This window comes from Lissotriton vulgaris, chromosome 7 (genome assembly GCF_964263255.1).
Source record: "Lissotriton vulgaris chromosome 7, aLisVul1.2, whole genome shotgun sequence".
In the NCBI taxonomy this organism is placed as follows: domain Eukaryota; kingdom Metazoa; phylum Chordata; class Amphibia; order Caudata; family Salamandridae; genus Lissotriton; species Lissotriton vulgaris.
The window spans coordinates 1,319,521,490-1,319,546,242 of record NC_141695.1 but is presented as its reverse complement, the minus strand read 5'-3'; the positions used below and the strand labels follow the sequence as shown (position 1 = coordinate 1,319,546,242).

Sequence of the window (24,753 nt, the reverse complement as noted above, 5' to 3'; positions counted from 1 at the left end):
GATTTCATGTTGATGTGAGTTCTGGCACGTGCATGTTACAGTTTTCAGCATCTGCCTAAAAAGAAGTGCACTTCATGGTTAATGGATCAGTACTTTACTGTGGCAATATGTTTTTTAATTTCATTTGCTTTTCCTTTTTAGGTCGAGATTTGAGACCTCTTGTGTATACTTTAGTACTTACTTCTATGTGTATGTACTTTGTGGGCTCTATAGATCAGCCCTAGGACTTGTCTGCTTCCGCTTAGGGACTTTTTTCTGTTCAACAGCCTCTATTTAACTGTTGTGATAGAAAACAACCAGTAGAGGTCAGTAAAATACCAGAATTTATATTTTCTTGCTCAACTGCCTCTATTTCACTGTTTTGATAGAAAACGCGCAGTAAAAGTCAGTAAAATACCAGAATTGCTTTCTGCTTAGGGACTTTATTTTTTAAATTTTTCTGGCAACTGCCTCTATTCAACTTTCTTGATAGGAAACGACCAGCAGAGGAAGGTAAAATACTAAGATCACTTTAGCATTCTCTAGATTCCAGTCCTTAGAAATGGTCTTCCACGAGCACCCATAGGCAATACATTTTTTTTCAAATCGTGTATTTTCAGTGATATGACCACCGAAGGCCCTGATTTTATATTAACAACAGAGCTTTGGACTCTTTTTTTAAAAAATATTTTTTATAAAAAAAATTCAAATATGCTCACATTACCTTATGATACACATAAGTACACAATAGAGGTACGGGTATTACACTTGCAGGCCTGCTGCGTACATACAGCAGGAACATTGGGGGCGTTTGTCCTCCCGCCGTTGTGGTAATGCGAGTCCAAAGGGGGAACTGGGGGAGATGAAACTGGGGAATTCGTGCTGGGGGGGGGGACATGGTCAGGGACTGAGAATCGTGGAGGATGGTCAGGTCGCATCAGCTACAATCTGTCAGTGGGGTGTCGCATTGTGAATAGAGGCCATCCGATAAAGAACGTCATCAGGCATAGCTGGAAGAACAGCATGCAATGGTGTGCCCATACTACTTCAGGTGGCTTGGGAGCCCGGGGGTTGCAGCAAGTGTACTCTAGTGTGATGTTTGCGCCGTCGGGACTGCAGGATCACTTTGAGAAGGGTTAGGAGTCGTGTGCATGTGCGCCTCTGCAAACGGGTGGGACAGCATGGCCCACTCCAGTGATATGGGATGTTTTCGCTCTCACTTTGCTTCCTCCTCCCTCAGGATTTCCTCCTCCGCTTTCGCCCATTTCTGCACCGCTCCTACCCATGCTTCTAACTGAGGTCCCGATGCTGCTCGCCACTGCATGGCGATGTTTCGTTTGGCCAGGAGTAGGGATAGAGCCGCAAAGCGGACCTGTACCTTGTGTGTTTTCGGCCTTCGGAATATTCCAAGAGCGACCGCTTCCCACGTGTGTAGTTCTGTGAGGCCTGTGAGTGTTAGGACTGTGTGACGGATGGTAGACCAGTATTGACTCAGGATGGGGCAGCTCCAGAACATGTGTTGGAATTTCGCATCCTTCGAATGACATCTGGGGCAGAGGAACTGTGTGTCTGGAAAAAACGCTGTAGGCGCGCCGGTGTCTGATACGCTCGGTGCAAGATGTAGAATTGGATGTTTTTGAACCGCGCATTTCTGGACAATTTTTTGGGAAATTCCAAAGCCTTGACCCATTCCCCGTCATGTAACTGTCGTACGATTTCGTCCTCCCAGGTGGTTCGCAGATTATGTAATGACCTGTTTGCAAGTTCTCATATAGACTTATACAGCCAACTAACCAAGTGCCGGCCAATGCCCATGTACAGAATGGTGTGGACGACCGGGTGTGTTGCCGGCTCGCAGACTGTTAGGTCACAGTGTGGGCGAAAGTTATCTATGAGCTGACGGTGCGTTAAAAACTGTCCCGGGAGGAGGTCATAGTCCACCATGAGTTGCTCGTAGGGGCGAAGTTGCCCCTCTGCGAATAACCCTTCCGCCTCAGTTATCTCGCTTTCTGTCCATGCGCGGAGCATGGTGTGTGGGAAATAAGTTTCTCGCTGCGGCTAGCCGACCAGTGGCAGCCGGGGGGAGGAACACAGGATCCCCGCCGCTATGCGGTGTATCCTTTGCATACACCGGTGAGCTACCGACACTTGCAGTGGATAAGTCCAACGAGGATTGGTACCTGGAAGTAACAGACAGCGAAGTTCGGGAGTAGGGATTGGGCCCTGTGCTGTCTAGGTTTCCCCGGTATGCCTACCCGCCGTCCAGTACGACAGTCACTGGAGCTGTGCCACCAGGAAATATTACTCGAAGGCTGGGGCGCCCAGACCTCCTTGCGTGGTGGGTAGCTGCAGTTTGGCGAGAGCTATCCGGTGGCGGCGAGCCCCCCAACTGAGTGCACGAAGGAGCGCATCTAGTTCCCGAAAGAAGGCCCCAGGCGGAAAAACGGGCAAATTCGTAAAGTAGTGTAATAGGCAGGGTACAATGATCATCTTGGCTATAGCTTCTCGACCGATCGGGACCAACGGGAGGCCTCTCTAAAAGCCCACCGACGATCTAATGCCAGCCAAAACTCTACGATGATTGCCCTCGTAGATGTCAGCGGGGGAGTGGTACAGGCTGATACCGAGATATCGAGGGGCGCCCGTGGTCCAAGGCAGGCTCTGCGCTCCGACTCGTATCTCCAACGGCCCAAGGGACTGGTGCAATAGGTAAATCGTGGATTTATCCCAGTTCACCTGGAGGCCTGACGCCTCCGCGAACTCCGTCAAGGCTGTCCATATGGGCGTCAGATCCGCAGTAATATCTCGAATGTACAGAAGGAGGTCGTCCGCATACAGGAAAACGCAGTGGACCGTGTCCGCTATGGGTATACCCCATGCGGCCCCTTGCCGCCTTCTACGTATCGCCAGGGGCTCCACTGCCAGGGCAAAGATCAGGGGTGACAGGGGGCAGCCCTGTCTAGTGCCCCTCTCAACCCGGAATGGAGACGAGCTGTAGCGACCCAGTCTGACACGAGACATAAGGTTGGTGTAAAGGAGCTGCGTATATTGCAGAAGAGTTGGACCTATTCCTGCCCTTCACAGGAAAGCAAAGAGGTAAGGCCACGTTAAAGTATCAAAGGCCTTTTCAAGATCTAAGATTATACAGGCCGCCCGGATGGATCAAGGGGCGCAAAATTTGCTCGCACCGAGCTGCCAGGATTCTCCCCAAGATTTTGCAGTCAGCGGAGAGGAGGGTGATGAGGCGGTAGGAGGACAATTGTTGCGGGTCTCGGTGCGGTTTAAGAAACATTACTATGACAGACTCGTGATGAGAGCCCGGGAGTTCTCTCCTCTCAAGTGCATCTGCAAAGGTTTCTGTCAGCTGAGGGACTAAAAGGGTAGAGAAGGTACTGTAATACTCAATGGGCAGACCATCTAGTCCCGGTGCCTTGTTCCGGGTCAGTGTGCGGATCGCGCAGGAGATGTCACCTGCCGATATTTTGGTATCCAGTGCGGTCTTGTCTGCATCCATGATAGTCAAGTCAAGTCAAGTCATAAAATTTGTATAGCGCACTACATACCCAGAGGGTTTCAAGGCGCTTAGGAAGGGGAGGAGGATTATTTGTCAAATATCCACGTTTTAAGCTGCTTTCTGAACGCTAGGTGATTCTGGGTGAGGCGAAGGTAAGCGGGGAGTGAGTTCCATGTTTTGGCAGCCAGGTAAGAAAAGGATCTGCCTCCCATGGTGGTCTTGTTGATGCGAGGTACAGTGGCGAAGGCTTGGCTGGAAGAGCGAAGTTGGCGGGAGGGGGTGTAGAAGGACAGTCGAGAGTTGAGGCAATCTGGTCCGATGTCGTAGAGTGATTTGTGTGCGTGGGTAAGCAGTCGGAAAGTGATCCTCTTATTGACGGGTAGCCAGTGGAGGTCTTTAAGGTGACCAGAGATGTGTTCGTTGCGTGGGATGTCTAATATGAGCCTGGCTGAGGCGTTTTGGATTCGTTGTAGTTTCTTCTGGAGTTTAGCGGTGGTGCCTGCGTAAAGGGTGTTTCCGTAGTCCAGTCGGCTCGTGACTAGAGCGTGGGTGACTGTTTTCCTTGTTTCGGAGGGGATCCAGCGAAATGTTTTTCTGAGCATGCGAAGGATGTTAAAGCAGGAAGAGGATACGGCACTGACTTGTCTGTTCATTGAGAGTGAAGAATCCAGGATGACGCCAAGGTTCTGTGCGTGGTCTGTCGGGATGGGTGCTTTTCCGAGGGGTTCCGGCCACCAGGAGTCGTCCCATGCAGAGGGGGATGTACCTAAGATGAGGACTTCTGTTTTGTCTGAGTTCAGTTTCAGACGGCTTTGTTTCATCCATTCGGCGACTTCTTTCATTCCTTCGTGTAGGTTAGTTTTGGCGGTGCTGGGGTCCTTGGTGAGAGAAAGGATCAGTTGGGTGTCGTCCGCGTAAGAGATGATGTTGAGGTTGTGTTGGCGGGCGATGGCCGCGAGGGGGCTCATGTATACGTTGAAGAGGGTGGGACTGAGTGAGGATCCTTGAGGTACGCCGCAGATGATTTCAGAGGCCTCGGACTTGAATGGTGGGAGGCGGACTCTCTGTGTTCTTCCGGTGAGGAACGAGGTGATCCATTCCAGTGCTTTTCCTTGGATTCCGATGTTTCTGAGGCGTTGTAAAAGGGTGCTGTGGCAGACTGTGTCGAAGGCTGCAGAGAGGTCGAGGAGGATGAGGGCGACTGTGTCTCCATTGTCCAGTAGAGTTCGAATGTCGTCTGTTACTGCGATGAGGGCGGTCTCAGTGCTGTGTTTGGCTCGGAAGCCAGATTGTGAGGGGTCGAGTGATTTGTTGGCTTCGAGGAAGGCGGCGAGCTGGTTGTTGACGGCTTTCTCGATGACTTTGGCCGGAAATGGAAGAAGCGAGATGGGGCGGTAGTTTTTGAGTTCGGTGGGGTCTGCTGTTGGTTTTTTCAGAAGGGCGGTGAGTTCAGCGTGTTTCCAGTCTTCTGGGAAGGTAGCGGAGTTGAAGGAGCAGTTGATGACGTCTCGGAGGTGCGGAGCTATGACGGAGTCTGCTTTGTTGAAGATGTGGTGGGGGCATGGGTCTGTGGGGGATCCAGAGTGGATGGAATTCATCAGGCGGATGGTGTCCTCCGTGGAGATTGGGTTCCAGGCGTTAAGGGTGTTTACTGGAGGAAGATGGTCAGCAGATGGTAGGGTGGGTTGGCTTCCGGGTTGGTTGTCAAAGCTGTTGTGGATGTCAGCAATCTTGTTGTGGAAAAAAGAGGCTAGGGAGTCGCAGAGGGTTTGAGAGGGGGTGATGTCGTTGGAGTTGGCCGAGGGGTTGGAAAATTCCTTGACGATGTTGAAAAGTTCCTTGCTGTTGTGGGCGTTGTTGTCAAGTCGATCCTTGAATGCTGTTTTCTTGGCTTTTCGGATCAGTTGGTGGTGAGTACGGGTGGCGCTTTTGAAGGCGTCCTTGTTGCTGGTGGATGGGTCTTTTTTCCAGGCCTTTTCAAGGGAGCGGCACAGTTTCTTGGACTTCTTGAGATCATCGTTGAACCATGAGGCCTTCTTGTTGCCAAGTTTGTGTTGACGTTTTTTCAGTGGTGCTAAGGTGTCGGCGGTGTTGGATAACCAAAGGGTGAGGTTGGAGGCGGCTTCGTTGGCGTTAGAGGAGAGGGCTGGGGAGGTTCGAAGGAGCGATGTGGAGATCTGATCCGTGGTGATTTTGTTCCAGTTTCTTTGTAGAGTTGGTTGAAGGTGGTTGATGGGTTTCGGCTTGTTGTAGGTGAAGTGAACGCAGCTGTGGTCAGTCCAGAGGAGATCCGTAGTGTGGCTGAAGGAGACATGGTTGCTGGAGGTGAAGATGGGGTCGAGTGTGTGACCTGCGATGTGGGTGGGGGAAGTGACCAGTTGTTTAAGTCCGAGGTTGGCGAGGTTGTCTAAGAGGGTGGCGGTGTTGTGGTCGTTGATCTTTTCAAGGTGGAAGTTGAGGTCTCCCAGAAGGATGTAGTCTTTGGAGGGGAGCGCGTGTGGGGTGATGAAGTCCGTGATGTCTTCACTGAATTTTGTGCGGGGTCCTGGTGGTCTGTAGATGAGGGTGCCTCTGAGAGTTGTCTTTGGGTTGATGTGGATCTGGAAGTGAAGGTGTTCGGAGTTAGCGAGGTTGGCGTCGGAGCTGGTAGAGATGCGGATGGATTTCTTATGGACGATAGCGATTCCTCCTCCTGTATGGTCGGAGCGGTCCTTGCGTGTGATCTTATAGTCATCAGGGATAGCGATGGCGATGTCAGGGGCGGAGGAAGCGTTCATCCATGTTTCCGTTAGGAAGGCGACGTCAGGAGAGATGGTGTCAAGTAGGTTCCAAAGGTCAATGGCGTGCCTGTGGACCGAGCGGGTGTTGAGAAGGATGCATTGTAGGTGGGTGGGGTCGGGAATCTGTGGTGTGGTCGTAGCGGAGATGTTGTCGGTGCCGCGAAAATTGCAGGAGAAGCAGGAGAACGGTCCATGGGTGCGTCCAGGAGCGGCTTGGACGCAGTTGGGGGCGCGACCGGGGTTAAGGGCTAGGAGGGTGGCGGCATCGTAGGTAACGCGGGGGGGCTGGGCAGCGCGAGGGGCAGGGGGGCTGGCGCTGGGCGCGGGCCAGGCGCGGACGGGTGTAGACGGGCTTACCTTTGGCGCACCTTCGGCGTGTCCGTAGCGCGTGGACGCTGCGCGTGGGACCATCTGACATTAATGGATAGTGGAGGGGGCGGAGCGTGGGAGGGGCAGCAGGGAGGCGGTAGTGTGGCTGAGGGGCGGGCCTGGGGAGGTCAACAACAACAAAATGGAGGGTCCGAGTGGTAGGCAGACAGGGGTAAGAATAGCAGAAATACAGCGAGTAAGCACAATCTGTCCTAAAGCGCTATGTAAATACAGCACAGTCTGACCAAAAGCGCTTTACAAATATAGCACAATCTGACCAAAAGCGCTTTTACAAATATAGCACAATCTGACCAAAAGCGCTTTACAAATGCGGCAATAATGATTCCAAAAGCGCTGAGAGAGCCAGGTAATCAGCAGAGGCGCCAAAATACAAATGCAGCAGCAGTTTAGTTTTCAGTGCGTTACAGCGATACCAGGGATCGTCGCAGCTGAAGCACAGGAGGAGCGTGGTGGAGCGGCCGTACTGGAGCTGGTCCAGGTGGTCACAATCAGGCTGGGGGAGAGGAAGGCTCGATGAACGTGGGTGGGAGGGGCAGCAGGGAGGCGGTAGTGTGGCTGAGGGGCGGGCCTGGGGAGGTCAACAACAACAAGATGGAGGGTCCGAGTGGTAGGCAGACAGGGGTAAGAATAGCAGAAATACAGCGAGTAAGCACAATCTGTCCTAAAGCGCTATGTAAATACAGCACAGTCTGACCAAAAGCGCTTTACAAATATAGCACAATCTGACCAAAAGCGCTTTTACAAATATAGCACAATCTGACCAAAAACGCTTTACAAATGCGGCAATAATGATTCCAAAAGCGCTGAGAGAGCCAGGTAATCAGCAGAGGCGCCAAAATACAAATGCAGCAGCAGTTTAGTTTTCAGTGCGTTACAGCGATACCAGGGATCGTCGCAGCTGAAGCACAGGAGGAGCGTGGTGGAGCGGCCGTACTGGAGCTGGTCCAGGTGCCGTACTGGAGCTGGTCCATGTGGGATCGGAAGGGGGTCCAATAAGTGGTTCAGCGCCTCCTTTCGGAGATGTGTCAGGGTGCAATAAATCGTGGTGTAATGTTGCTGGAAAGCGTGTAAAATGCCTATCTGGGAGCGCACTACACCAGAGGGAGTCACAATCTCGGTGATGGGCTTGGTGTCCGTGTCCTGCTTTGCTAGTGTGCCCGTTTTATCCCGCTCCTTGTGCATCCGAGCGGCATAGGCCCTAAAATTATATTTGTGCAAGTCAGCCAGGGCGGTAGAGTATTGCGTTTTGGCCTCTGCTACCTGGGCTACCGTTGCGGCATTTGCATCCTCTTGTTTTGTGAGTGTTGCTAGCTTGCATTCAGTGTCAGCGAGTGGTTGTTCCAGCGTGCGGCGCACCCCCACTATTTGTTTGATGCATGCCCCCGAGCCACTATTTTAAACTCGTCCCATTCCACCAGTCTAGAGGTGGCGGACCCCGCATTGTGTGTGAAATAGTCTTGTATGCTTTGTGCGTGTTCGTGCCGGAATACCTGGTCTGTCAGACAGTAACGCGGGAGGTGCCATGTGGGTACCGGGGGATGAAGAGGTCGCCATTGGACGCGCAATATGTGTGCATCGTGGTCTGAGATTACCCGACCTAGATAATCTGTGTATTGGACTTTAGGAATCAGTGACGGGGAGCATATAAACCTATCTAAACTGATCTGCAAGTTGTGGGGAATGGAATGAAACGAGTAAAGTCTCGCCTGGGGTCGATGAGCTCTCCATGAGCCCACTAATGCCCAGTGACTGACCCAACGGCGGAAGCGCTCTGATCGCGCGAGGGCGGGGGAGCGTGGTGGTGGTGGATGTGATCTGTCGAGTGTAACATCGAGCTTACAATTGTAGTCACCCCTGTGAGATGTGTCTCCTGCAGGAACGCAATTTGTGTGTGTTGGCGTTTGATGTAGGCGTGGCTTGCGTATCTATTGCGCGGTGTATGGAGACCCTGTGTTTTTAGGGTTAGAATACTAACATCTGCGCACTGGATTAAGGAGTCTGATAAGTACTACCTGCGCCCTGTAGCGCAACCCCGAGTGTTGGAGTTGTGGGTGTGAATAGCGACCGAGCCTCCCAGTCCCCGTAGAAGGCCCATCCAACTCCCACCCAAATGTGCTGGTGGCCCTAATACTCGCGTCCCCCGCGTGGTGTAGGGTAAAGAAAAACAGGGTGAGTAAAGCATGTAACAGGGGGGGAACTGACCCAATACCTGGGGCATATCGGTAGGCCCGATACGTCCAAACCAACGCTCATGGAACAAAATAGCAAAAAGTCAATGTGTGGGGGTGGTGGCACGCATCTGCGTGGTTGGGTCCGGCCGGGGCGTTTGAAGGATCAATGTTCGTCTTGTAGGATTGTAGTGTGCCGTATATTTTGTGCCACATGATGCGGGCGACTTCCTCTTCCTGGGGGCACCGGCCCCCATATGCCCATTGAAGCGGAATGCTTCCGGTCTGCCACATTCGTTTCTCTCAATGTAGGGTGTCCACAATTTGTGGAGTGACCGGAGGCAAGGTAATGGAGTCAGCCGCAGAATGGGCCTCGTTGCTGTCTCCTTCACCTCCCAAAGAGAGGCTTCCTCAATGTCCTCCTCAGAGGGTGGCGCCCCTAAGTCAGTAACAGCCTGGAGGGCTTTGCGACATTCCTGTATAATTTGCTCTAAGTCCGGGGAGTCCATCACCAGGCGCCCCATGGATTCCCTCCAGCCCTGTCGTCCTTGCGTTTGCGTCGGTGGTGGGGCGCACATCCTATTGCGTGGTGCTCTTTGAGTGCGCCCTCGTGGTGCATCCATAGTGGGGTCTCGTGTGCAGTGGTGGTCCGCCCATTCACACGCATCTGCGGCAGTGGAGAAGAAGTGTGTAGTACCGGCATGAATGACTTTCAGGCGGGCTGGGAATAACAAAGAATACTGTATGTTATTCGCTCGCAAGCAGTGCTTCACCCCTAGGAAGGATGTTTGCAGCTTCTGCACCTCTTTGGCGTAGTCAGGGAAGATCATGACGTGCTGATTTTCCACTCGCAAGGGACCCACGCCATCTCATCGCGATCCTGGAAATGTAGGAATTTTGCAAGGAGCGTGCGAGGTGCGTTACCAGGTGGTTTGCCGGCTGGCACCCGGTGGGCTCGCTCTATGGAGAAGAAAGCTGTGCGGTCCGTAGTTGGGGTGAAGGATTTGACCCATGCCTCCACAAACTCGATTGGGTGGGTCCCGTCGATGCCCCCCGGAAGGCCCAGTACGCGTATGTTACAGCATCGAGAGCGCCCTTCTAAATCATCCATACGTTCCTCTACGGTTGCCAGGCGACCCAGGACTGATCTAAGTGTTTGCTGTTGCTTACTCACGGCGGGCTGTAAATCAGCGAGGGTGCGCTCTCCCTCCCTCACCTTGTCGGCTTGCTTCCGGTGGTCGTCACGGATAAGGTTGATGTCCATGGTGAGGGTGCCCAGGCGCTCCTCCATAGAGGCTCTGGAGAGTTCAATGGCAGCCAGGACTCGTCCAGCTTATCAGAGATGGTCGGGTCTGGCTGGGTTGTGAATGGTTTAGTCAGTGTGTTGGTGCGAGGCTGGTTCTCCGGCGCCGTTTCTGGGACCCATGTCTGCTGCGTGGCCCTAGGTTTCCTCATTCTGCCTTCTGAAGTTATCTCCCTCACTCTTTGCAATGTCAGCAGTGGGGGCAAGGTCGAGGCTGCGCACCTTTGGGAGTCGGTAGTCTTACTCATGGACCTTTTGGTGTAGGGGCGTAGTGCGCACGTAGGTCACCGGCACCCCAGCGGGCCCGTTCCCTCGCACCGCCAGGTGTGCGTACAGTGAGGGTCCTTATGTTGCAGTAGCTCCCCCTCTAGGTTGTCGTCCTCCCTCACACATGGGGGCCCCGCAATGACTGCTGCAGTGCCCGTCCTGTCAATCCCGGGGGGGGCCACTGCAACACTCCGGCAGCCCCGTGATGAGCTTCTGGGCAGGGATAGACTGAGCGCCCACTCGAAGAGTCCAGGAGTGTTGTGGGGGTCCGGTGTTGAGGCGTTCACTTCGCCTGAGCTGTCCCCGCAGCTGCCATTTTGGGGTCAGGCAAGGGTGGTCCGTAGTCTGGCCCCCTGAACGGTGTGACTGGCAAGGGGGGGGGGACTTATGGACAGCGGAGGGCTAGAGCTTGTGTTACTCACCCTCCGGTGTACCGCGGAGGTCCGGTCGGTAAACAGGAGCAGCTTCACCTCGCGGGCGCCATCTTGAATGCAGGCACCCTCGGCGTGAAGAAACAGTCACGGTTGCAGGAAGGGGGGCCTCCGCGCCACCAGCCCCAAAGTCTATCCCCTGTGGGGTTCAAGGGACGATTACCGATGCCGCCGCAGGTTTTCAATCCTGCGGTGATGCCGTCACTGCGGGGGTGCTGCCGTCGATCCCTGGCTGCTCCCGGTTGTCCGTATCGGGAAAGCGGGTCCTCGCTGGTTGGTGTCGGGGGAGGAGAGGTCGCCACCTCACCCTGCCCTGGTGTGAAGGGTCCGCTAGGATCGCCCACCTCAGGACATCGCCAGACTGGAGCGCCGCTGCAGGTCAGTCCTGGTTAGGAGTAGGCGACCGCCATGTTGTGTCCGGGCCCGGGGATTGGTATTTCAGCCTTTATCTGTCAGGCGCCACTAACTTCTCATGTCTGTAGGCACCCTCTGGCCCTGCCACGATTCTGGTGCCAGGGAGGGCGATTTACCTCCTTGGCCGACGAGTTGGTATCATCTTCTGGGCCGCCCGTCTGCGAAGCCTCACCAGACCGCGTCCGCCATAGTGGCTTGCTTAGCCACGCCCCAACGGAGCTTTGGACTCTAGCATTTCCCGCTGAAAGGCAATATTTCTCCCCGTGTGTTCCCATACCTGGCATGTCACACAGCTTGGTGCTTACTTTCCCTCCAAGTTAAAGAACAGTAGATGTTTCAGCACCCAGGCCAATGTGCTGCAGAGCTAAATACATATAAGGTCCCAAAGGCGAGACCAGTTGCATTAGAAATACTTGTTATATTTTATAGCCAGCTTTCTTTGTTTACACTTTGTTTTCTGGTTACAGTAAATGAAAGCCTCTAGCACCTTTTGATTCAAACTATATAATACATATTTTCCTGCAAAGTGCATTAAAACTTAAAATGTACTTCTCTCCTGTTGTTATTTTTTAGAACTACTTTTTATGGCAAAGATATGGCTGCTAAGCTTAGACTGTAGAATTTTTGATTGTTTTTCTTCATTTTGTTTTTGCAGCATATGCTTGCAATAAAAAACATCTAATCAGTTTGCCAGGGCCACTCCTATTGACTTTGCCAGTGCTTGTTTTGATTGCATGAGACAGATCAGATCAGATCAAAATACTTTTATTTGATTTCATTAAAAATCATAAAAGGGTGGGCATACCACCATGATTCATAAGACCGTGGATCAACATTTTAAAACTGGTATCTAAAGGAAGAAAACAAATGTTATAGGGAAATGAAAAGAAAGATGAGGCTACATCATGCCAACGGGCAACAAATAATTTAAGGATTTTAAACGTTATTTTTCCACGTTTTACCAAAAGTCTTTAACACAATAAAGTGTTTCAATTAGTAAGCATCTGGGGCGATTAGCAGCTGGTAAATTAAAAAGTTATAATCTGTGCATTGAAGAACTGTAAACAAATTGTGTTAAGGCTGCTTGAGTTAATTCGCTATATTGGCCAATTCTTTTGCCGCCAATTCCCATAAGTTTATGGCACTGCAGGACAGTTGGATGGATGTCCCGCTGAGACATTATATAACTGCCGCGCTGCATGTCCTTATTTGTGCTTTTCTTAGTTCCTCCCGCAGGACTATTTTTCTGGTTTCTAATAATGCGGGGCAGATACATAGGAGGTGCAATAATGACTCATCTCCCTGTCCGCATAGCCGACTTTATTTAGTTGACCATGTTTGTTTCCATTTTGGGGTCAAGTCCTTCGTGGGGTATACCCCCAGCCTCAACAGTGTCAAATAGTGCTTTTTATGAAATGAAAAATGTTCAAACAGGTAGTGTTGGGGTTTTAGGGTATGGTACGATTATATCACTGCCCAAGCGTGTTTTTTTTTTAGATGGCTGTTTTATCGGTTAATAAAGATGTTCGTTTGATCACGTTGTTCACAGCAATTCTAAAACCTGGAAACATTGTTATGGTTAGCCATGCCTCCTCTAGTTGTAGTGCCAGGAGTGATTGTTTTAGCACTGTTGTAATGGAGTTTTTTAGCCTTGTTTGGACTTCGATCTCCAGCCAACAATGAAGGGCTAAGATGTTCCCTTTAGATGCTCTCATCCTCCAGTAGTATTTGATTAGTGTTCCTTGTCTGGCTGGTTTCTGAGTTTTTAGCCCATATTCCAGTCGGATTTGGGCTGGCGGAATTTGACGAGGAATTAAAAACAGGCGCTTGAAGAGGGTGGATTGTGCTGTATTTAGTGCTGTAGCATCATGGGTATTCAATATTTCTGAACCTGATTGAGATGGAAGGTAGAAATTTAACTGCGATTACTTTAAGCAGGTGCCCTGCTGAGCAACCTGAAAGGTTTTGCTGTAAGCTTTTGAATGCGAAGAGCAGTTGTTTTGCTTTTGTACGGCATTGGTCCAGATGCTGTTTGACGTTAAGATGGCAATCCAGTTGGAAACATAAGTATTTACACAAAACCACGCTGGTTAATGGTTTCTCATCTAATTCCACGTGAATTTGCTTTTTTTAATTATTGAGGGATGTTTGGAGAAGGACATCACCTTTGTTTTTGTGTGGTTGATTGTGAGTTGAACGGAGGTGATGTAGGCTCCTAGTTTGGAAATTAGTAGCTGCAGACCTATTGGAGTTTGTGCTAATAGGACAATATCATCCGCGTATTGAAGACTTGGAGTTGGGATTTTGCCCAATTTTGGGGAGTCACCTTGAACAAGGTGGAGGTGCTTGTCTAGGTCTACGGTGTAAATGTTAAATAAGGGGGGAGCCAATACGTAGCCCTGTTTTAGCCCATTAAATGTTGCAATTTTCCTAGTTATGCTGAGCCCATCTCCTTTCCTTATTTGGACCCACTTATCTGTGTACATGTTGGTGATAGCCGCCAAAAGTTTGGGTGGTGCCCCCCAACTTTGCATCTTAGCCCATAGTTTGGCTCTTGATATCTTATCAAAGGCCGCTTTCAGGTCAATAAAGCATGTGTATTAGGTGTTGGAGTTAGATATGGCTTAATTGGCTAAGAGCGTGACTGCAAAGATGTTTGTGAGGGTGCCCATCCCTGCTCGGAATCCCGTTTGTGTAGTGGGGATAAGATTTGTGCTGTGGACCCAGTCCTCTAGGTCTACCAACAGGTTTGAAGCGTACATTTTTGCCTCCACGCCGATTAGTGCTATTAGCCTGTAATTAGTGGGGTCAGAGCTTGCGCCCGACTTGTAAATTGGATTTAGGATACTGCCTCGCCAAGAGTCGGGAAGCGTACCGGACACCAGGGCAGGAGTAAAAAGAGGGGTCAGGATGCCGGACCAGAATGGAGGATCGTAACAAAAGAGGGCGTTTGGGAGGTCATTTGGCCCTGGTGCTCCGTCCGTTCTTACATTTTTTATAGTTTTTAGGACTTATTCTTGTGAAATCTGTGGAGAAAAGTCGAATGAATCTGGACTTAGGGTGTCATTGACTGGGCTTGCACTGGAATCACCCTTCCTTTTTAGTATTCCTTGCGTTAGAGTGCCTGGGGATGAAGTTTCATTATATAGAAGTTCAATGTGGATTCTCCAGGTGTCCTCCATTATGTCCGAGTTGTGATGTCGGTGCCTGCCATTTATTAACTGGTTGATGGTTTCCCTGAAGAGTTTTGGGCCTCTTTGTTTTCTGGCGTGGAGGAGTTTCGCCCAGGTTTGTCTGTTGTACATTTTCTTGACCACCCTGACGTCCCGTTTTAAATATTTTTTTGTTCTGGATATATTTTAGTGACAGAATTTCCTGGGAGGTTTCTGGACTCCGGTTTCTTAGTTGTCTTAAATATTTATTCAAACATTGCTTTTGTTTCCTCAGAGTGTTGGTAAACCAAGCTGCCCCTGTTTGTCTTTCGACTTTGCGGCCATTGGCCGAGTTCGGGAATTTGTTGTGCAGTTCGTAAATGAAGGATTCCCAGGCCCTTATGCATGATGGTTCTAATATGACACACTTCAAGAGGCTTATACATGTGCCCATGATATCATCAATGTGATCACATTTCTATATTAACCGTTTAAAGTTGTAGCTTTGGGTTGATTGTGACATCGTGTTGATTTTGACTGGAATTGCTCCTATTTCTGTGCAGCGTGAAGATTTGTGGTTAGTGATCGCTTTCCGCCTTATCAATTATTTGAAAATTCGAAATGTGGGGGATGAGTTCCTTATCAGTGAATGTATAATCGATGGTAGGTCTTGTTTTCTGAGTTACCCTTGTAAATGCTGCAGGCGATCAGTCTGGCCGTGTACGTTAAGCTTGCACATACACAGTTCCTCTAAAAGGGCCATACATCTCTTGCCATGTGTATCGGTTCGGTTTGGGGCTGATGAGTTGCCTGTTGTGCTTTATTTGGTGTTGTGAAATAGATTGATGTTAAAATCTCCCAACATCGCATCCGGGTATGCGAGTTTGAGTGTTGCTAGTGTTGCCATTAATTTCTCAATTCTTGACTTCTTTTGTTTGAAGGCAGGATGAATATAGACATTCAATATTAACAAGCTGTTAGTAGAAGGAAACTCAAGGTTAGTGCATAGCATCCAGGATGATTCGAGGTCTATTGCTGAGGCCTGCCATAGAATGTCTGTAGAAATTAAAGTAGAAAGGCCACCTTTTGCTCTCCCGTGTTTTGTTTATTGTTTAGCCGGATTTAAAAATTCCTGGTAGCCTACAATCGGTGATGGATTTCTCTGCCATGTTTCTTTGAAGAGAAGGATGTTCTTCTAATTTTGTGCTGAGGCCATGCACATTCCATGAGCAGATTTTGATTTCTCGATTTGATTTACGGGCTGTTGAAGAGAGTCTTGATAATGCTTCGAGGGTAGTACCGACTGTTTTGACTGTTGAGAACTCAGAGGCTTGATCGCCTCTGGATGAGCAATGGTGATGGAGATTTTCCTTGCTGTGTAGTCTTTGCCCTTTGCTGAACTAAGATGCTCCGGGCCTTTGGCTCCCTTTAGTAGGTCTTCTGGATGGTGTGGCGGTTGCAGCGGGCTAGGATATCGGGGAGGAGTGACCTTTTTTAACTAATGCCCCATTTTGTAAATGAGTCCTTCTGCTGCCAGGTCTGCCCTATGAGGGAGTAATCAAAGAATGTGACTGTGGTGATTTCTTGACCTAGGGGATAAGAGTTTTGTTTGAACTCTATACTTTCTATGTTGCTTGTATTGATATGGCTCAGGGAGGGAAGGGTCATTAAATACTTTGAGCAAAACGCTTCGGTTGAGAATGTCGTGGGGTCCCCTTGAGGTGTAGTGGGGAATGAACTCCAATTTTTTGATATTTGTAGTAAAGTTGTCCTGCGGGACTTGACTTAAGCTCCTTTCTGTGGCTTTATCCCCTGATATGTGCTCTGAATTGGTTGAAGGTGAATTCAAGAGGACATGTAAGTTGTTTCGTGCATTTGGTTCTTATTTCCCTACGTGGGAAAATGTATTCCATCATTGCCCATAACTATAGGTTGATACTGACTTACATCTTTGTTTGTAATCGTTTGCTGTGGCCAAGGTGGCCTCCAGTGGGCGAGTAGTACTGAGTACTGGCGAGGTATACCCTCATGTCGATGTCGGTTTGTTTGACTTGAGATTTTAGGCTTTTTTCCCTTTTTCTTATCAGATGTTTGAATGAGCTATAAACATTTTCTGGTTGAGATTGCTCCCTTTTGTTTTGATTCTGACTACTTGAGATAGTGTCCGTATTAGTTAGTTAAATCTGCAGATTATTGATGCTTATTGTTTCCGGAGTATTTTGAGTTGTCTTATCTTCGTTTTCACTCTGTGCCAATTTCCTGGTGTTCAGTGTCAGGCAACTTGTGTTGCTCCAGCCCCCACTTCTAGTGTTATGTTTGCCAACACCGACCCTGAGCTGGCATGGAGGATTGAGCCTGACTTCACCCAATCCGATGCCAGGTCCTAGTTCAGTCCCGGAGGCTGAGCTCCCCCCTTGGCCTCGCCGGACCTCCTCGAGCCTCCTCGACTTTACCCACTTGCTCCCTCACTCACTCACCCGCTCTCCCCGCTGCCTGTTTTCCACGTTTTCCACGGGTGCTGCGAGTGCAGGAGCTCGGTGTATGGCGGGCAGTGGGCTGAGGCAGGGCTCGGCAGGCTGTGCGGGCTGTGCTCGGCTCTCTGCTCCAGGCTCTCGGCTTCGGGCAGAAATCGCAGGAGACCTGGTTGCGGCTGTGGCGTGCGGCGTATGGACCTTCCAGTGAAAAAACCACACACAGGATCATTCAGTAACAGGTGGTGTTTTGAAACAGTAAGACAGCTAAAACTGGCTAAAAATAGGCACCAGGGTGTTTTGCATTTACTTCACCACTAACATGTTGTCATGCATTACATTCTCTGCAACAACTTTTCCAGAGCACTTACTTGGCTGCAATAGTAAGGCCTTTGCACTTCTGCAGAATGCTCTTTTGTGTTCGGCACATCACTTAGTCAGTTTGGTATTTTAATGTCCACATTTTATTTTATATATGTTTCGAAAAAAAGTCCATTAAAATGTAAAGGAAGATGTGATAGCTGGTAGCTTTGCTTCGTACTATGAGACTTTGTACGCGCCCCGGGAGTGCTTGGAGGCAGAGGTAGTGCAGCGGTTTATAGATGACCTCCCTCCGAGGGCCCTCACTGATGAGGTTTGGGTTGATTTGGACCGGCCTTTGACGGACGACGAGTTGGCCACGGCACTGGGCGAATTGAACCCGGGTAAGGCGCCGGGTCCTAATGGGTTCCCTAGCGAATGTTTTCGCCAATTTGCAATGCAGTTGACTCCTCATCTCCGTCCAGTCATTGAAGAGGGGTGCGAGAGTGACACGCTGCCCCCGGATTGGAGACATGCGGAGGTAGTTGTGTTCCTGAAGCCGGGGCGGCCTCCGGAGAGACATGAGTCTTACCATCCAATCTCCTTGCTTAACACCGAGGCCAAGATACTGGCAAAAGCCCTCGCCAATAGACTTAAGCCCCATATCACTGACCTGGTCACCCAGACCAGGCCGGCTTTATGCCACAACGTGCCACTCGACATAATATCAGACGGGCCCAGGTTGCGATTTCGGCCTGGCGGGGGTGAGGAGAACGGGCGGCGCTGTTGGTGGTGGATATGGACAGGGCGTTTGACTCCCTGAGCTGGACGTACTTATTTGCCCTACTGGGGCGCCTGAATCTGGGTTCTCGCTTTCTGGCATACGTTCGGCTATTATACACAGACCTCACGGCTGCAGTGCGAGTGGGAGGGGGGATATCCCGCTCCTTTCGCATTCAGTGGGGGACGAGACAGGGCTGCCCCCTCTCCCCATATCTCTTTGCACTCGCAATGGAACCCCTCGCAGCGTGGGTGCGACTCGACGCTCAGCTGAAGGGATTTTGATGGTCGACCGACGTAACCGATGGAATAGCCCTTTACACGGATGACATGCTGTTTTTCCTCACAGACTTGGACCGATCGGGGCCTCACCTTATGCGAATCCTACAAATCTTTGGCGAAACATCGGGCCGCTACATGAATCCTGGGAAGTCTACTCTCTGGATCCTGGGAGGTCCGCAGCCAGTTGGGGAATGGGCAGAGGGGCTCCAGATGGCCACGGATGGCGTGAAGTATCTGGGAGTGTTTCTCACTGAGGACGCGACCGTGGCCCGGGAGCAAAACATTGCCCCGGTCTGGGAGCGCACTCTGGAAGATTTGAAGGTGTGGGCTAGAATGCCGCTCTCCATTCATGGCAGATCTGCCATCTTTAAGATGGTGGCGCTCCCACGCCTGATATACCAATTGCAAAATCATCTGGTGTTGGTCCCACTAGGCTGGTTTCGGCACCTTAACACGGCATTGAGTGGTTTCCTGTGGGAGGGGGGTGCCGTGCGTGTTGCCTTGCGAACTTGCTTTCGGTCAACATACACTGGGGGCTTGGCCACGTCAGATGTCTGGTCATATTACCAGGCGTCGCACCTCTTAGTTTTGAATGAATGGTGGTATGCAGACAGGAGGGTTCCCGCATATGCTGTGAAACGGGCCTTGATGGGCACTGCGTCTATACACACTCTGTTATATTCTGCACCCCTCAGAAGGTCCCTCCCGTCCAGTATGCAGGTGGTCTTTCAGATATGGCGACAGGCTCTGCGAAGGATGGGATGGTGGAATGTCCTAACTCAAGAAACCCCACTGTGGCGAAATGGTAGGCTGCCTTAGCTGGCTGCCCTGGTTGGCTTCCGGGGCTGGGATGCGATTGGTATCTCTACCCTAGGAGACATGATGTCGGGGTGTGTACTCAAATCCTTTGAAACTCTGCGGGAAGAATTTGAAATGCCACGTACCCAATTTTATAAATATCTCCAATTCCGACATGCTCTTGCGCCATACCTTGTGGGGGTGGAGGATCTGCCGGAGTTCAGCCCCATTGAGGCTAAGTCTTCATGGGGGAGTTGCCCGATAAGAAATTGTCCTGCATCTACCAAACCTTGGTGCGGCACTGCTCCACAGACCTGCTACGACTTAAGATCGCATGGCAGCGGGATGTTGGGGAGCTTGATGAGGGGGACTGGGTGGAGGCACTAGAGGGACCCAGGGGAGCAGCCATTTCCACGTGCCTACGACTAATCCAATTTAGATACCTTCATCGTACATACTACACCAGACAGCGCCTGTGGAGGGCATGCTTGATTGCATCCCCAGATTGCCTTCGGTGTGGGTCGGAGGAGGGCACGCTGCTGCATTCTGTGTGGGACTGCAGGGTCTTGGGGAAGTTCTGGAATGGGGTGTTCCAGTGCCTAAATGAGGTCCTGGCCTGGGTGCTTCAGAGGGATCCCAAGTTGGCACTCCTTCATGTTATGGCTGGGGTAGGGTGCAATAGGTATAAGCGCCACTTACTGTTACTGGGGCTAACGCTGGCTAAGAGAGACATTGCACGATCTTGGAAGGCGCCCCAGGCCCCGTCGCTCATAGCTTGGAAAAATGGGATGGACTTTTGTATGGGGCTGGAGCGGCTTTAGTTAGCTAGAGGCTGCCCTCGAAAGCACTACAGGATATGGAAGAGGTGGGCAGACTATCGGGGCTTGAAGTTGGATCCGCCACCTGAGGACAATGCTCTCCAGTCCCCTTGACAGCTCAAGAGCCAAGACTGTGATATAGACACGCTGGCGCATTTGGCAGGCGCTATACTTAGCAAACATAATACAGGCGGAGCAGGGCGGCGCGCGCGGGGGGAGGGGGTTGTGGGTGGACGGGGGGGGGGGGGGTGGTACCTCTCACTTGTATGATTGTCCTTGACAGAAACTGCATACATTTTGTGATTGATAACTTGATTCTGGTGATTGTCTCTGGATGTCAGAGCATTACATAATGTGTTTACTATGCAATCAATAAAATCTGTTTTCCCCAACAAAAAAAATTAAAAGAAAAACAGGATAATTAGGCGCTCAATATGAGTGGATAGGAGAGTTCCGGTCCCTGCACAAAAGCCTGCTTGAATAGGGATACAAATTACACGTGATGCATACTTTATCACACCTGTGGCCCTATTATAGATTAGACGCATTTTTCCTGTGTATGCCATGACGCACCTTTAAGCAGGAGCCCCAGGAGCAAACAGGAAAAGTTTGCCACATCATATCAGGGCAGTGCATTCAAGAGAAATTCAGAGCAGCTGTTTAAAAGCTGCTTTGTGTTTCTTTGTGCTGGTGGCAAGTGACTGACTTCACCGCTTGCAAGGGGATGTCTGTTGGGTCCATGGGCCCCTCTTTCCTCCCTCCAGAGGCCAGCCATCATGGGGCGCACTGAGAGTGCGCCACATTTTAGGTGGCTCACTATCAGTGCGCCTCCTGACAGCTTCTTTGCCTATGCATCCGCATCTATAATACGGTGCGGGCAGAGAGGCAAAGGGATCAGGGTTCGATTCCTGGCGCGGCAGGTTTCTGGACCAGGGTCAGCGGACTCGATAATTCTCTCGCCTCGGTGCCCACTCTGATCAGCGATCACACTCGGCAACTCTGGGCATCAGCTTGCCTCATCTTCACTAACGGCCCCACCAGACCGCCGGGGATGCCTGGTCTCACCCTGGAGATACCCATTAAGGGACCATCTCTCAGGGAAGCCAGGAAGGGTTTCGCAGCGGTCGAAGCGCATTGGGACCCTACGGGTAAGTAGTGCGCTATATAAATGCCAATACAATACATTTACCACACTCCTGTGTAAATAAGGGAATGCCCTCTTGATAAAGCGTTGGTGCTACATGTGTGCTAGCGCTTTCATTATTACAGAAGGAGCACACAAGTACTGTGTCTGCGAGCCCTTCTGTAATATCAGCCTCCTCCGGGGGGTGCGCAAACTGAGCGCAAATGCTCATTGCCCCCCTGGGACACGTTCTGTAATATGGCCCCTGGTAATTACTGGCTGCGATAAAGTTCACAGTCCTGATTAAAATTTGGCATGTCAAATCTGACAGAATTTAACAGGGTAAAAATGCTATTAATTTCAAGGACATGCAGATTTTGGTGCGGTAAGTACCAAAATCTGGATGTTAGTTCCCCCAATTCTGGAAAATTTCGTAGTAGGTGAATTTCGACCCACCTGGTGAAACATTTGATAGTATTAAAGAAATATCACACACTTCAACAGGCTACTCATAATCAAGGCTTTGGCCAGGTTAAGACTTTCTAAGATGGCTCCACAGTTCCACCGTTTAGGATTTTAAAGTCTACAATTTATTTTAGACTCATTTTGGAACATAAAAGTCGATTTATTATTTCACGGGAATGGTTTTCAAAGCAATGTGAGTTCCGTTACGTGTAGTTTAAAAGTGTCCTCATCTGTTCAGGAAGGGGAGGGGAGGTGCTAAGATTTTCTAGGCATCAGTGGCAAAGAAACTTCTTGCCAAATTTGACATTACAATGTGCCATCTGGCACCCACATGCTGGTGGCACAGTCAGAGACTGCCATGAATCAGTCTATTGCTGCACCGGGCTTTCCATATGTATAATTTCTTCAGCACGGGTTGTCCAGAACAATAGAAATAACACACGTCCCACAGTTCTGCAGTAATTGTGCATACATTTCTTTTAATTTATTATTCATTGCTACTGGTGTGAACCAATTTTTAACCTACAGATTTGCCCCTCTGCTATCCAACATCCATAACTCAACACGTAATACATAACAAACTTTAGCAACGACGTCTATTCATGTGTGTTTGCCTGTCTTTGCATCCGTTAGCACCTTAACACCAGACCTCTTGGCTTTGGCAATGCTAGTACTTGAGTACAAACACAAACTTTACTGTTCAAGTAATTAAAGTAATTACAAATTCCATTCATTTTTGCACTCCTATAATTCAACAAGACATACATTATAAAATTGATAATATTAAGACAGTGGCTAAAACTTTGTACATATTTTATCCTTTCAGTAGTGTTAATAGGTTTTGCAATAAAACATGAGCTGAGTCAAAGATGTGAAAAGATATTTATCAAAAAGTCTTAAGTTTAGTAGAAAGTAGTCCTTTAACCCCTTCCATGCTGATGACAGAACGGTTCCGTCATCAGCTACGGGTGAGCTGTGCTGATGACGGAACCGTTCCGTCATGAGCCCGTTAGAACCTTAGAACCCTCAGCACAGCGCGAAAATTCGCGCCGCGCTGAAGGGGTTAAAACCAGTTGGCTGTTGCGAAGTGTTAGATTTGGGGGGTCTCTAGTTGGCACAGGTAGGTACTTGTGACAAATAGGGACCCTTGCCTCTAGTCAAGATAAAGGGGATACACTCCCAAAATAACCCCTGCTCACCCCCTTGGTAGCACTAGCTTGGCACGAGCAGACAGGCTTATTTCAGATTCAGTGTGTAAAGCATTTGTGACCACATACAGTAACCCAGTCACAACACTACAGATGGACACCACACAGTTGTATATTAAAATAAGTATTGTTTATATAGACTTAACACAAGACCACAAACGACAAAAATCCACAATACTATACTTAAGATGGTAGTTTTAGCTTAGTTCAGTTCAGTTCTTAAGATGCAATACTTTGCGTCAATGTACCTTACGATGCGATTTACTTCCACAACAAGCAATGTTGCAGCGATGGAAATGCGGCAAAGTTTTGGTGTAAAGAAATAAAGACGTGAAGATCTTCCAAATGCGGCACGCTTCTCCGATGATGCTAGAAGTCTCGATTCGATGCGTCATCTGCAGCGGCGACAACCTTGTTCCGCGATGCGACGGCAACAGCTTCAGCTCCGACACTCTTCTCCGATGTTTGCGAGAAGCTTCCGCACTATGCGACAACTACAGCGGCGTCATCCAAGATTAGATGGCAGCAGCTCCGACGGCGGCGCTCTTCTCCGGGGGATGCGAGGCGCTTTCCTCGATGCGGTGAAATACGACAGCTGCAGCGCCCACATTCAAGATGTGACAGCAGCAACAGCGACGGCGACACGCTTCTTCATCGTTGCAAGACACTTCTCTCGGTGCGGTGCAATACGACAGCTACAGCGCCGACATTCACGATGCGACAGCAGCAGCAGCAACGGTGACATACTTCTTCCTCGTTGAGTCGCGCTTCCAGCTTCTTGCGACACACAGTCCCTCAGAAGGCCGAAAACAGCAACAGGCACTTCCAAAGAACCCTGTGGAGCTGGGGGGTGAAGTCTGTTGTCACAGAGACTTCAGCAGGAGACAAGCTTTTTTCCAAGCCCTTGGAGATCATTCACAAGTTGAAAGTAAAGCACACTAAGTTCTTTCTCCTCTCTTTGGCAGTCAGGCAACCACTGCAGGCCAATCCCCTAAGCAGCACTTCAGCTTACGAATAGTCTCTCCTCAGTTTTTTCAGGTTGCTCTCCTCAGCAGAGGTGTCTTCTTGTTTGTCCAAAAGTGATCTCATTTCTTGGGATCAGGGTCCCAATACTTATACCCCAAAATCCTTTGTTCTCTGAGAGGGGCCTTTGCCCAGTCCAAACCAATTCTGAAGCACTTTGCTTAAAGGACTCCTTCTTTCCTTTAACAGTGCAGGGCAGAAACATCAGACGCCCCACAGGAGGTGGAGCCAGCATTGTGGAGGGAAAGCACAGCCCTGGAGCACTTTGTTGACATCATTCCTTCTCTTCTTTCACAGTGCAGGGCAGAGTCATCAGCCGCACCCCAGGAGGTGGAGCCAGCATTGTGGAAGGCAGGCACAGCCCTATTCAGGTCCCAGGTGCAACTCCCCCCACCCATCTAGATGCAGATCTCTCTATTCAACACTGGGCTGACTCATTCTGTCTCTTGGAATCCTCCAGTCCTGTCACTCAAACTCAAGAAAATGAATACACAACTTAGCAGAGGCAGGCTTTGGATAGTTAGATAAGAAAACACCTACTTTTCAAAAGTGGTATTTTAAAACACAGATTGTTAAAACCAACTTCACTAAGAGATGTATTTTTATCATCCTGAGTTCAGGCATACTAAACTCGAATTTCTACCATGTACCTGAGTCAGTTAGGATTATAGGATTGGAATAATCTAACTGCCCATTCTGGCCTATGGAGAACAGGTAGCCTTGCAATAGTGAAACACGAAAATGGCTGTAATTCACTATTAGGACATGCCACACATCAGGGCTTGTCCTACCTTAAACTTACAATGCACCCTTCCCATGGGCCTACCATAGGGGTGTCTGATATGAAGAAAAGGGAAGGTTTAGGGACTGGCAAGTGGGTGGGTCCCGTGCTCACTGCGCCACTAGAGTCAAGCTACCCTGGCTGATAGCCAGAAACCGGTCCTAGGATGCTTGATTCTGGTCCAGGGAAGACATGGCTTGGCAGTTCATATGCATATGGCCATGTCTGAACTGGGGTGGCGTGGTCAGCAAAATAACGATGGATTAAACCCAGATCTCTGACTGGGGGTGAATCTTTTGCCAATGT

The 24,753-nt window shown here is 49.9% G+C and overlaps 1 protein-coding gene across 1 annotated transcript in view; it reads left to right on the top strand.

Annotated features, from left to right (window-relative positions):
- LOC147703591 (uncharacterized) overlaps window positions 1-24,753 on the top strand; it is a 265,386-nt gene that overhangs the window by 5,327 nt on the left and 235,306 nt on the right. The gene's annotated exons all lie outside the window — the stretch shown is intronic.